Source organism: Triturus cristatus, chromosome 3_2, assembly GCF_964204655.1.
Source record: "Triturus cristatus chromosome 3_2, aTriCri1.1, whole genome shotgun sequence".
Lineage (NCBI taxonomy): Eukaryota > Metazoa > Chordata > Amphibia > Caudata > Salamandridae > Triturus > Triturus cristatus.
In genome coordinates this window covers 769,625,200-769,640,070 of record NC_140584.1, presented here as the reverse complement: position 1 = coordinate 769,640,070, position 14,871 = coordinate 769,625,200, and the positions used below count along the sequence as shown (strand labels likewise).

The 14,871-nt window shown below is 46.5% G+C and overlaps 1 protein-coding gene across 1 annotated transcript in view; it reads right to left on the bottom strand.

Moving 5' to 3' along the window:
* Window positions 1–14,871, bottom strand: part of LOC146858066 (uncharacterized) — a 167,336-nt gene that overhangs the window by 93,311 nt on the left and 59,154 nt on the right. The window lies entirely within an intron of this gene.

Here is a 14,871-nt window from a genome sequence, read left to right as displayed (position 1 = left end):
GTTTGTGGGTAGGAAGCCAGCACAACAACACCCACCAGGCACCCTTGTCCCACAGCTGAGCCGGATGGAGCACTCCCCCACCCAGATCCATGTGGCAGCCATTTCATAGCTCCCCTCAAACGTACAGGTGGGTAGCCATGTTAACAGGGAGGAAGGGTTATGGGTAGGAAGCCAGCACTACAACACCCACCAGGCACCCTTGTCCCACAGCTGAGCAGGATGGAGCACTCCCCCCACCCATAACCATGTGGCAGCCATTTCATTGCTCCCCTCAAACTTACAGGTAGGTAGCCATCTTAACAGGAAGGGAGGTGTGTGGGTAGGAAGCCATCACAACAACACCCACCACGCACCTTTGTCCCACAGCTGAGCAGGATGGAGCACTCCACCCACCCAGAACCATGTGGCAGCCATTTCATTGCTTTCCTCAAACTTATAGGTAGGTAGCCTTCTCATGCTCTCTTGTCTCACCCCTGAAAAGGATGAAACACTCCCCCCACTTAAGAGCCGTGTGTAACCTATTCCCTTCCTCTGCTCCACTTCACAGGGAGGTAGCCATCTTAACAGGGAGGGAGGTTTGTGGGTAGGAAGCCAGCACCCTAACTCCCACCAGGCACCCTTGTCCCACAGCTGAGCAAGCTGGAACACTCACCCCACCCAAGAGCCATGTGGCAGCCATTTCCCTCCACCGTGTTACCTAACAGGTAGGTAGTCAGTCCATGCACCTGGTCTCATTCTCAAAATGCATGGAGCCATATGGACACAACATCCCTCACATGTCAGCCAACTCTGTATAGATCAAAATGTTACATCCAGTGTACAGACAGCTAAGTGCGTGTAACTGTCACAGAAATTACACTTTGACTCACCAAGTCAAATGTGAAGTAAAGTCAGGTCTCAATCATTCACAGCACAGAATGCAAACAGATGATATGAAAGAACCTTTAAATTATTAAATTGTCTAGTTTTTGCATAGCTGAAACAGATTCTATGAAGAGTAAACAAAAGCTACACATAAACAACAAAAGTTGATGTTCACCAAGTTGGTAGATGAGGACATGTCCTTGTAAAAACACTATCAGTACCGTTCCCATGGTTGCAATTTACATGTCACACTAATGACAAGTAATGTATATACCTCAACATCATGTCATGATGCTTATTATATTTCAGCCATACCAAGTGATTGCAATGTAAAATGTTTGGTGTATCAAATGTAAAATCCAAATGTCTGACACCAAGCTTGTGGAGTGCACTTAACTGACAATCTAACCTTTGTTCAACAGGAGATCCCCAAGCAACTGCAGCAGAAAACACCACCAACCTGCAGAGCCTGTCTCCCCCCCGGAACGTGAACTCTCTGATGCAGACTCACTTCGTTTCTCGGATGAGGAGCAATAACCTGCCCCCTCAGGACTGCCAGGGCACACTACGTCTCAGGGCCTCATTGTCCCCACCACCACCACCACCACAGCAACAAGAACAGTGTTGACCCCTGCTACAACTACCTGTGCGGCAGGCACCACCACCATCACCACTGCTGCCTGCAACACTCTCCCTGCCTCAGTCGTCACCAACACCACCACACAATCCGAGGCGGCCAGTGAGAGTGTACGGGTGCGTCGAGTCCCAATGCCACATGTCCATGTCAGCAGGACAGATGGGAAGGCAACTTGGGGACAGTCACAGGAGGACAATGAGATGGAAGTCCTTGCCACCATTGCAAGAGTCCTTGGGGTATATGAACAGAACTAGGGCCAGGTGGGCCAGGTTGTGGAAGAAGTGCGTGAGCTCCGCCTGCTGCTGAGGTCCATGGACACATGTATGGGCCAACTTGTGGACCTCATGGGCCAGCTTGTGGGTGTTCTGCCAGACAGACATGCAGCTCAAACAATGGCTTAAAGCCCCCTCCAATGTCCCGACTGCTTATACTCCCACCGCCTCAGCTGTGGCCACAGAGAGGGGTGACCTGCAACAAAATGACTCGACGGAGGTCGACGGTTAATTTAACCCAATGTATTATTGGCGATTGCCTCAGGTTGGAGGGTCGCAGTGGGATCGGTTGGCTCAGTTCTGTAGAAGCTGAGCTAAGAGCAATCGGGCAGGAGGAGCTGTTAAAATACCCAGCTTCCTGTAGGACCGTTTCTAAACAGAAATTGACAGACCTATACATGAAGAAGGCTGATTTTATTCGCAGGGGGAGGATTTGTTAACAACAGGCGATTAGCGCCTATGCCCTAGTCCCGCCTAGACCTGCGGGAGAGCACCACTATTTCTACCTCTCACGCATTACTATGGCTCAACACAGATTTATCTTGGTGCTCTTTCGTCTCAATTTTATCCTCCTGATGCTCGGGTTCCCAGAGAGGAAGTTCAAGCATGCTGACCTCACCCCGTGTCCGTGTGACAATGTCTCACCCCAAACTGATTTACACCTGGTATTGTTCTGCAAACTTTACCACAAAGAAAGAGAAACTTTTATCTTACCCATCCTAAGACTTCAAAACTTTAAACAATGCAGGGTGGCCCTGTATTTTTTAGTCTTTACCTAATTCGCACGTCTGTTTCTCAGGAGCATCTTTTTTGTGGGCTTGCATGAGATAAAGAAAGTCGATGGGCATGCTAACTTGAATTACTGTAAAGGCTACCCACATTTTTATGATTGTAAATTGTTTTATGGTCTTTTTAAATGGTTTAATATGATGCATTTGTGCTTTTGTGATCTTATTTTAATAGATCGAATAAAGATTTTAAATGAAATGACTCCTCAGACACCGCTGAGCCTGCAGGTGAGACCCCCTCCTGCCAAACGCAGGAGGGGACATCCGAGAAACACTACAGGAGGATCACGTGGCAATGCACCAACCCAAGGAAAGTCGCAGAGCCAGCCATGATGGCACTTGTGCTACCTTAGACATTGACTTTGTGAACTATCCTTGTTGATGGAGTCTGTTGGACTGTGTGACTACATCAATGTGGTGACTACTCTATTTGTCTCATTTACCATCACTGACAACTCATAAATTCACTTTGCACAATTTTAAAAACAATCACTTCTCTTTCACAAATACTTATTGTAAATAAACACTCTTTACACACCTATGTCTTTGTGTCAGTTCTATGTTTATCACAGTATGTACAATGTCAACTCCGAGTTCAATGTACCACAAACTCTAATTGTGACGAGGCATGGATAGGGTGAAGGAACCTAGAAAGACACAAGAGAATGACATTTACTTGTCAGGTAATGCCAGTACAACTAACACACACCACTAGTCATCAACTTACAAAAAGCAGCCCACATAACAATGAGCAACAACAGCAAATTAGACATGAGGTGCGTGGAAAACAATACCCTCTGCCACACACATCAGCCATATATGTAGGCCTACCTGCATATTTGATTAAAAGACTGCAAATGGTCCAAAATGCATCAGCGAGAATGATTAGGAGAGTACCCTACCGCCATCATATCTCTCCGCACATTAATTTACTCCACTGGTTGCCCATGGCCAGGAGAATCGAATTTAAGGTCCTGACATTTGCTTTCCGCTCCCTACATGGTAAATGTCCGAACTATTTGAAACGACGCTTATGTAGCTATAAACAGAATAGACACTTGAGATCGAATTCCTTAAACCTATTATGCGTTCCGAGGTTTAAGATGCTATGGAATGCCTTGCCTAACTTTTTTCCGGCAGATAGAATCTGAGTCATTTTTCAGGAAAGCACTGAAAACCTGGCTTTTCAGCCTAGAACCGAAGGACTAGGTTAGCTTGAGTAGCTCTTGTTGCTTGCACTTCTGTCTTGCTTTAGTGCTGGGACACCTCTGCTTGAGGTAGCTGTTCGAGCTTTTTACAAATGCCGTTATTATTATTATTATTATTATTGGCACAGAGCCAACCACAGCCAGCAGTCCAAAATATCATCTATGCCTTGACACTACCAACAAAGCCAACAAACAATGTCGCAGTTGTACAATGTCACTTGCACTCAAGGGAAGTAGTTGTCGATGAGCTGTGGATGCAGGTCAACACCTTCCTATTCTCCACTATCATCGTCACTGGGCATGTGTGGATTGGCAGGGGGGGGCATCTCCTGCTCATCATCTTCCAGGAGCAGGAGAATCTCTTTGCGCAAGACCAGGTTGTGGAGCATGCAGCATGCAACTATGATCTGACACACCTTTTGGGGAGAGTAGAGTAGTGCCCCTCCAATCTTGTCCAGACACCGGAATCTAGACTTCAGAAGCCCAAAAGCATGCTCAATTACATGACGTGTCCTCCCATGTGCATCATTGTGGTGGACTTCACCCGGGGTCCTTGGATTCCTCAGTGGGCTCAGCAACCAAGGCCGGTTGGGATACGCAGTCACCTAGGTGTTAGATACACAGACCAATTTTGTAATAAAAAGAGTAGCTGAGAACAGCATGTCACACATACAGCACACTACTTGACTCTGTGTACTCACCAACAAGCCACGCACGCTCTGGATGCAGATTTGCCATCAATTGTGGGATTATGCTGCTACACAGTATGTAGGAGTCATGTGCTGAACCGGGAAATTTGGCACACACATGGGAGATAATCATATCTGCTTGGCATACCACTTGCACATTCATGGAATGGAAATGCTTCCTGTTACGGTAGATGTGCTCATGTGCCTGTGGTGGAACAAGTCCAAATGTGTGGAGTCAATGGCTCCAACCACATTATGTATGTGTCCAAGATCATAATAATCACCCATCACATCTGCCAATTCATGTCTCCTTGGAAAGTGGATGTAGCGGTCCTTGTAGGTCAACAATGCGGACAGGACATCACGTAGCACCATGCTGAACATAGCTTGTGACATCCCACCGGCAATGGCCACCGTGTACTGAAACGAACCAGTGGCAAAGAAATGCAGGGCCGCCCTCACCTTAAATGTTGGTGTCAAAGCTGTCAGATAGGTTCTGTGAGGCCTCAGATGGGGCTCCAACTGACCAAATAGGTCTTGAATGGTAAGGCGATCCAGACAGAATTTCCTAATGATGTCCTCATCATCCATGTTCGCCAGCACTGGAAATGGCTGATGCACACTTGGTCGTCTCATACATAATATGAAAGAGGACACGTAAATATTAAGCCTGGGCATTGAACTACGCTCCGTTCGCGGAGCTTGCGAAGTTTAGGTAACTTCGCGATTCGCGTAGAGTGCGAAGTTGCAGATTGCTACGCAATCTAGCGCGTAGCGTAGTAGTTTTGCTTCCTCGCGCGCTCAATATTCATTCTCGCGCGCGCGGTAACGTCTTACCTTGATTCTGCGATCGCCAACTTGCTTTTCTGTCTGTTCGCGAGCGCCACGAGATTTGTACTATGGCTGCCCAAGCCCGCGAGAGTGTGCGACCCCGAACACGTCGTTGGTGCGCGCGAGCTGACTTCCGGCCGCTGTTTTGGTAAGATCGCGATCCCGAATATGGAAAAACTGCAATCTGGCAAAGAATATCTCGCGAGCTTCATAAAACCTTCTCTAAAATGATCATTTTGCTCAGAAAACTCCTCAGATTGTGATCTTGCTGTAGTCTTTTGTGTAAGAAAGAGTCCTTTAATTTTTTTAACTCTTTTTTTTCAAGAGGAAGGAAGTGCCCCTGAGTCTACAACTTCCTGTTCCTGTCCAGCAGGCTCCTCCCACGTGCTTTGTGCATGTGTTGTTCACTTTCATTTGGATTTGGAGCTGGAAGGATCACTTTTTGTGTCTGTCTGCTGCATCATACCATTGGATTGGATTTATTTGAGGAATTTTTGATTTGAGATTTAATTTGCTAGAAGTAAGTTGGAGAATTGGTGTGTTTGTTTCATTGGGGATCGTTTGTACCTACATTTTTCTGGGATTTTTATTGTTTTTAAAAATTATTGTTGTGGTGGGTGGCCTGTACTACTTTCAATAGGGGCCTAGTTGTTTTTCTCTTCAATTTCAGCCAGTAGGGTACCCATGGGTCCATGTTTTGTGGTGTCATGTAGGGCATGGATGGCATAGGATTGAAATGCTAAACGTGGCTGTGGTGTATTTCACTGTTGGTGTGTGTGTATGTGATTTACCTTTGTTCGATGTGTGTGCTAGTGCTTGTGGCCAAGTAGTTTTCCTGAAGGCCCAGAGGTAGTCAGTCTCCAATCTGTGGTGCGTGACTTAAATGTACAGTTGGTGTTGTCCGGTGATTTTCCTTTACTCCATGGATGGCTTTGGATTTTATTGCAAAAGGTGTGTTTGGGGTGGAATAGCATTTTTTGGGTGTGTGCTCAACAAATTGGGCTTTTTTGTCCAGCATGTAAGGCAAGGGATTCAGCTCGCGAACTTTCGGTAACTCTGCACAGCGCGACAACGCGGACTTACAGTTTTCGTCATTGTTGCGCTCGCAATATGCGTGTTCGCGCACGCGAGAAAGCCTTTTTGTACAGTTCGCGATCCCGAACACGCAGCTTTTGCAATCTGGCAAACAATATCTCGCGAGCAACATAGACCCTTCTCGAAAACGCTTTTTTGTGCATTTCTGCACAAACAACTCCTCAGGCTGTCATTGAGCTGTAGGTTTGGAGCAGGGAGAAGCTGTTATTTGTCTGGAAAACATTTTTATGAGAGGGATTAAGTTCCACAGACACTACAACTTCCTCTTCCTGTCCTTTGCAATCACTTTTGTTTGTTATTGTGGTGGGTGGGCTGAGCATGTGTGTGGCGGCCATTTTAGGAAGGCATGCATTGTGCGTGCCTTTGCCATAGGCGTACATTGACTGTCTCCCATTTCTTGTGGGTGTGTGGCGGCCATTTTGTGGAGCCATCCAAGCAGTGTGCTTGCTTTTGCCATCCGGTTCCAAGCTTGTGGCCTAGTAGTCTTCCAGTAGGCCCAGAGGTAGTCAGCCTCCAATCTGTGGTGCGTGACTTAAATGTACAGTTGGTGTTGTCTGGTGATTTACCTTTACTCCATGGATGGCTTTGGATTTTATTGCAAAAGGTGTGTTTGGGGTGGAATAGCATTTTTTGGGTGTGTGCTAAACAAATTGGGCTTTTTTGGCCAGCATGTAAGGCAAGGGATTCAGCTCGCGAACTTTCGGTAACTCTGCACAGCGCGACAACGCGGACTTACAGTTTTCGTCATTGTTGCGCTCGCAATATGCGTGTTCGCGCACGCGAGAAAGCCTTTTTGTACAGTTCGCGATCCCGAACACGCAGCTTTTGCAATCTGGCAAACAATATCTCGCGAGCAACATAGACCCTTCTCGAAAACGCTTTTTTGTGCATTTCTGCACAAAAAACTCCTCAGGCTGTCATTGAGCTGTAGGTTTGGAGCAGGGAGAAGCTGTTATTTGTCTGGAAAACATTTTTATGAGAGGGATTAAGTTCCACAGACACTACAACTTCCTCTTCCTGTCCTTTGCAATCACTTTTGTTTGTTATTGTGGTGGGTGGGCTGAGCATGTGTGTGGCGGCCATTTTAGGAAGGCATGCATTGTGCGTGCCTTTGCCATACGCGTACATTGACTGTCTCCCATTTCTTGTGGGTGTGTGGCGGCCATTTTGTGGAGCCATCCAAGCAGTGTGCTTGCTTTGCCATCCGGTTCCAAGCTTGTGGCCTAGTAGTCTTCCAGTAGGCCCAGAGGTAGTCAGCCTCCAATCTGTGGTGCGTGACTTAAATGTACAGTTGGTGTTGTCTGGTGATTTTCCTTTACTCCATGGATGGCTTTGGATTTTATTGCAAGAGGTGTGTTTGGGGTGGAATAGCATTTTTTGGGTGTGTGCTAAACAAATTGGGCTTTTTTGGCCAGCATGTAAGGCAAGGGATTCAGCTCGCGAACTTTCGGTAACTCTGCACAGCGCGACAACGCGGACTTACAGTTTTCGTCATTTTTGCGCTCGCAATATGCATGTTCGCGCACGCGAGAAAGCCTTTTTGTACAGTTCGCGATCCCGAACACGCAGCTTTTGCAATCTGGCAAACAATATCTCGCGAGCAACATAGACCCTTCTCAAAAACGCTTTTTTGTGCATTTCTGCACAAAAAACTCCTCAGGCTGTCATTGAGCTGTAGGTTTGGAGCAGGGAGAAGCTGTTATTTGTCTGGAAAACATTTTTATGAGAGGGATTAAGTTCCACAGACACTACAACTTCCTCTTCCTGTCCTTTGCAATCACTTTTTGTTTGTTATTGTGGTGGGTGGGCTGAGCATGTGTGTGGCGGCCATTTTAGGAAGGCATGCATTGTGCGTGCCTTTGCCATAGGCGTACATTGACTGTCTCCCATTTCTTGTGGGTGTGTGGCGGCCATTTTGTGGAGCCATCCAAGCAGTGTGCTTGCTTTGCCATCCGGTTCCAATCTTGTGGCCTAGTAGTCTTCCAGTAGGCCCAGAGGTAGTCAGCCTCCAATCTGTGGTGCGTGACTTAAATGTACAGTTGGTGTTGTCTGGTGATTTTCCTTTACTCCATGGATGGCTTTGGATTTTATTGCAAAAGGTGTGTTTGGGGTGGAATAGCATTTTTTGGGTGTGTGCTAAACAAATTGGGCTTTTTTGGCCAGCATGTAAGGCAAGGGATTCAGCTCGCGAACTTTCGGTAACTCTGCACAGCGCGACAACGCGGACTTACAGTTTTCGTCATTTTTGCGCTCGCAATATGCATGTTCGCGCACGCGAGAAAGCCTTTTTGTACAGTTCGCGATCCCGAACACGCAGCTTTTGCAATCTGGCAAACAATATCTCGCGAGCAACATAGACCCTTCTCAAAAACGCTTTTTTGTGCATTTCTGCACAAAAAACTCCTCAGGCTGTCATTGAGCTGTAGGTTTGGAGCAGGGAGAAGCTGTTATTTGTCTGGAAAACATTTTTATGAGAGGGATTAAGTTCCACAGACACTACAACTTCCTCTTCCTGTCCTTTGCAATCACTTTTTGTTTGTTATTGTGGTGGGTGGGCTGAGCATGTGTGTGGCGGCCATTTTAGGAAGGCATGCATTGTGCCTTTGCCATAGGCGTCCAAACTTGTGGCCTAGTCGTACAGTAGGCCCAGGGGTACAACTCAGCAATCATCACGGCGGCAGTAAAAATACAACAGGATCCCTGGCCTTGTCAGTCTCTTAATGGCTGGCTATACTGTTGATGTTGTTCACTGACTTCATGAAATTTAATAATTGTGATGACCACCCACGAGACACTAATAAGTTATATATTATATTATGGATCTTTTGGCTGATGTTCTTCTGGCTTTTTTGCTTTTAGGTGCACAAAAGACAGAGGTGTGTCATCATCATCCACTGTTGTGGTGCCAGACCGACGTCCTGCTGCTGTAGTGTACACAACGTGACGTGTCAGTGACCTGACCAGGCATCTCTGCAACTTATGCAACTGAGTGCTGTTTTGACATCTGTTGAAGATGCCCCCAAAGAAAGCAGGTAGCAGGTCCTCCGGTACCAAGAAAGTTGCCATGGAGAAGAAGGAACAGAAGAAGAAGGAAGTGTCACTTAAGTCTGGTGTGCCTCCCAAAACCTTTTTTGGTTCACCAAAAATGACGCCTGCAGCAGCGGTGTCGGGGGGGCAAACTGGGGGCAGCACCTCCAGATCAGTGGGCCCAACCCACCAACCCATGCCCAAGCAGATGAGTGTGGAAGAGGTAGCCAGCCTTATGGTGGAAAGCAGTGATGCTGAGCCTGAACTAAACTTATCGCTATCTCAAAGTAGTACACAATCAACGCAGGAGGGAACATCATCAACACAGCAGATAAGTGGTCAACAGCCGCAGCCACCGCCCGCAATAGTAGCTGTTGTTCCTCCCGAAGTAGGGGCAGTTCAGGAAATTGAGCCTCATGCAGAGGAAGAAGAGGAAGCCACTCCTTTAGAAGTTGCATTGGCTTTTAAATCCCCAGCAAGGAAAAGGAGGGTTAGTACATCAAGTTCTTCACCAAGCCCCCCTTCTGATGATCTAGATGTCACTTGGAAGCCACAAACTGAGTCTGAGAGGGAAACACATCACAAGAAAGCCTTACACTTATGGATGTTGATGCAGAAGAGCAGGAGGATGATGATGATGATGCGCCAGTCATCACAAACATCACTCCCAGGCCTGAGGAGATGGAGAGCAACATTTTTACATTATCCAAAATGGATGCGAGGGATGTAGCACGCATACCTCCAACACAGGTAACACCAACACGACCTCCAGCTTCCATATTTACATTAGCAAAGGGCCGGCAGCGTCCTACATCCAGCACAACAAGCACCACCTCAGCAGAAGTAGGTAGTGGTCCTGCACAGAGTCAAATTCAACACACACCCTCCAGTTCATCCGGCATTGGAAGTGGGAGTGGCACCTCCAGCAGGAGACAAAAGTTAAGCTCCCCAGTGTGGGACTTCTTTACGGTTAGCGGAAAGGAGGAGAACATTGCTGTATGCTCCGTTTGTCATTCCTGTGTTAGCCGTGGAAAGCTTGGTACAAACTATGGTACCGGAGGCCAAATGACCCATCTGAAAAAACACCACGCAATCCAGTGGGAGGAGCACCTTAGGCTCATCAAAACTGGAACCATTGCTGTTGGGCTTAAACGAGTAGAAAGTCCGCTCACGGTGGAACAGGAAGAAGAGGAAGACATTCTCTGTGCTAGTGGTACACAAAGTAGCCCTGTCCCCAGCACTGCAGTGGTAACGCCCACATCCTCAGCCACATCTCATTGGCACAAGAGTAAGAGCCAGCCTGAGACACCAAGGAGTACTGCTGGCCCAAAAAGTGCGACGTCGACCACAAGAAGGAATACCATGCAGCCTACCATTCTTAGCATGTTTAGTAGGCCGGAGGGGCAGTACGAACGCAACCACCCAATAGCACGTTTGTACAATGCTAAGCTGGCAAAAATGTTGGCACTGGACCTTCTCCCTTTTTCTTTTGTTGAAGGGGTGGGTTTTCTTGAGTTTGTGACCACCATCTGCCCAAAATAGAAAGTTCCCAGCCGCTACTATTTTGCAAGAGTTGCTGTTCCAGCACTACATCACGACGTGCTGGAATTGCTTGGAAAAGCCTTAAAAAGAGTGCTGTTCAGAGTATACACCTGACAACAGACATGTGGACCAGTTGCCAAGCCACTGATTACATGTGCATCACTGCACACTGGGTCTCTTTTTCGGGTGTTAAAGATAAGATATCTGACGGCGTTGTTGACACCGCTGAGATTTTATAAGACACTCGCAAACATGCAACTGTAGCCATGTTTGCAATGGAGAAATCTCATACTGCTGCTAACATTTTGGATGAGTTTAACAGCAAGGTGTTTGAGTGGCTGCGACCAAGAGGTCTTACCATGGGTTTTGTTGCCACGGACAATGGCAGTAATGTAGTTCGGGCCATGAAAGATGGTGGCTATTTCAGGGTGCCATGTTTGGCACACTACATTAACATTGTTGTGCAAGACTTTCTGAAAAATGAAAGCAAAGTCAGCAGCTTACTGACCACCTGCAGAAGAATATGCACACATTTCAACCATTCTTTTAAAGCCCGGAAGGAGCTGAGGGTGATTCAACGTGAGCATAAAATGCCAGTCAAAGCACTCATCCAAGAGGTGCCAACACGTTAGAACTCAACGTATTACATGCTTGAGCGTCTGTTTGAGCAGTACATACCACTTAATGCTTATGTCATGAAAAGGTCAGGGGATCCTACAGTGAAAGGCATGAGAGTTGAGATGGCCCAATGGGACCTTGTCAAAAGCCTGACAGAGATGCTACTTCCTTTTGAGGTCTTCACCCGTGAAGTGAGCCGGGAGGACTGTACTATGGGCCAAGCTATCCCATTGTTGTACATGCTAGAGCAAGAGCTGAAGGAGGTGGCAGAAATGTACGCAGGTGTGGATGACAAAGTAGACGCACATTATTTGGCAGACACCTTATCCGCTCGCTTATCTCACAATACAAGGATTCAAAATAACATTCTGTCCGATCCACATTACATTACTGCCTCAATTTTGGATCCACGTTACAAATTATTGCTGCGCAGTAATGAAGTCATTCCTTTTTCAGAAGTGAATGTTGCCCAGTACAAAACTTTGATAGCTGAGGAAGCCACTGAGTTTGAAAACGAAAGGATCTTCATTAAAGGCCCGCCCCTCCAGGGCAGAAAAAGTACTGCAGGGCACCCAGAACGAAGTTCTACTTCAGAAGCCAAGAGCAGTGCGTTTGCCTCCCAGCAGTCAACACTGCCAGCAGCAATAACATCAACAGCACCAACAGGATCATCAGGCACATTTACAAAAACGGCAGGTGATTGGTTTCTACGGAAAGGGTATTGCACATCCATGACTGATGCAAAGGCAAAAGAGGCCCAGGAAATAGGAGCACCCCTGAACATTGAGCGGATGGTTCAGGCCTATCTAGATGACACAACAGAGGTCTACATGGAGCAAAGCCCATTGGTGTATTGGTATGGGAAAAGAAGCCAATGGCCAGTGCTCAGCAGGCTGGCGATAAAGTATGTGGCTTGCCCTGTTGCAAGTGTCTCTTCAGAGCGTGTTTTCAGTGCTGCTGGTGCCATTGTTACTGTCAAAAGGACCAGTCTCTCGCCCAAAAGTGTTGAGAGGTTAACCATGATCAAAATGAATCAACACTTTATACCACCAGAGTACAAAGCACGTGAATCACAGGAGGAAGAGGAGAGCGACTTTGATGACATAAGTAGTGGATTGTTAGACGTACTGCTGTCCGAACCACCAGAGTTTGAGGAAGAGCTCCTCTTCCCTGACAACTAGGCTTTCAAATTGTTCTCCCTTCCTTTATTTGTGTGTGACTGTGTGTATCTGTTTTTCTGGTTCAAAATCTACATTCACAACAAAGCCATCAACAGTCTCCTCTTTTTATTTCCCTATTGGAGTTGCACGTCTGTGCATAACTGTCCACTCCACTCCTCAGGGTCCTGCTCCATGTTCCTTACTCTCCCTAAGTTCATTTCAAGCAAGTCAGACATTGGATGGAGATGGAGAATAGTACAATACAGGTTGCCTCTAACAGTCCCTCCATAAGAAGTGAAACGTGACTCCACCTATATTCCATTTTGTTTCCAATCCGAAAGAAACTCATCACTGACTGGCAGAAGGCTAGGCAGGCATCAGATCAGACAGCCAAAGAGAACACCAAGACAGGTAATGAGTGATTATTGTGAATGATGGTGGCATGCATTGCATTGGATGCTGGCTGACTACGAAGAATTGTGCATGCCATGAAGTAGAACTATACTAGTTTATCGACAAAGTAAAAGTGACTCAGGTGTGGTGACAGTTAATGTTTCCTTGTTGTTTAATAATGACCACATTGTACTCCTACCACTGCAGGTGCCGGCCAATATCCGTTGCAATTTGGTAATATGGAATATATTATAAACTTATCAGTCACTACAGACTGAGTTGGTGTTGGAGAATACGTACCACACGGTCACCATCATTGAGGATGCTGAGCATACTATCTTTGCACACAGTCAGTTGGATTGGAGAAAATGATGGAATAACTGCGTTTCATGGGCTGACTTCAAAAGGTAAAATGTTTGAACAAGAACCACAGCAGACCTAGGCTAGATGTCCGTGTAGTGGTGTGGACTGGAGTAGAGTGTAGTGGTATGACGGACAGTGGCGCATTGATTTAGTCACTTCATTGGGAAAATTCTAGGTTGCTGCAGTGCATATGACATTTCTCAGGCTCGGTCAAAATATAAGTAAGGGGTAGGGTGCCTGGCCTGTGCCGCGGTTCTCCTGTTCTGTGGCTGTGCTGGCTCCTGAATCCTGTCCCGTTGTTGTTGTACCTTAATGCTGTAGAGTAGACACACTATGTAGCCTATCCAAGCTGCCTCAGTCTGAAAGTGTTCTCTCCAGAGTGTTGTCTTGCACTCCACTGTAATTGAGTTTATTGTTGTAAATGCTGTAATTTTTCAATACCCCGTTTGTTTTTCCATCTACACTTACATTCCGGCCTTTACCCTGTGCTACAGTGGGAGAAACGACTCACACGTACCTTACCAATCCGCATCAGGCGTTTCATGGGCTGACATAAAAGGTAAAAAATTTGAACAAGAACCACAGCAGACCTAGGCTAGATGTCCGTGTAGTGGTGTGGACTGGAGTAGAGTGTAGTGGTATGACGGACAGTGGCACATTGATTTAGTCACTTCATTGGGAAAATTCTAGGTTGCTGCAGTGCATATGACATTTCTCAGGCTCGGTCAAAATATAAGTAAGGGGTAGGGTGCCTGGCCTGTGCCGCGATTCTCCTGTTCTGTGGCTGTGCTGGCTCCTGAATCCTGTCCCGTTGTTGTTGTACCTTAATGCTGTAGAGTAGACACACTATGTAGCCTATCCAAGCTGCCTCAGTCTGAAAGTGTTCTCTCCAGAGTGTTGTCTTGCACTCCACTGTAATTGAGTTTATTGTTGTAAATGCTGTAATTTTTCAATACCCCGTTTGTTTTTCCATCTAGACTTACAGGCTGGCCTTTACCCTGTGCTACAGTGGGAGAAATGACTCACACGTACCTTACCAATCCGCATCAGGCAGGCAGTGGTACCCAAGATTGATGTGCGGAGTGTCCATGGAAGGGAGGACCAAGAAGAATGATGAGAATGATGCAACTCCACATTTGGACCAGGATAATACAGTAACTTTAGTATCATCATTCGTCTTTACATTTATTTGTTTGCTTTTTTCTCTTTAATCATTGCGACTGTGTGTTGTGGTTTGTTTGTTAATTGATCCAACTTTTTTTTAATTTCCTTAGCTAGCTTGAAAAATAAAAGTAAGCCCGGTACAGCATGTAATTGGGTTCGGTCTGAGCTCTGAGGGCGTCAGACAGGCAAGGCAAATTTCAATTTCGTCCCTGACTGTACT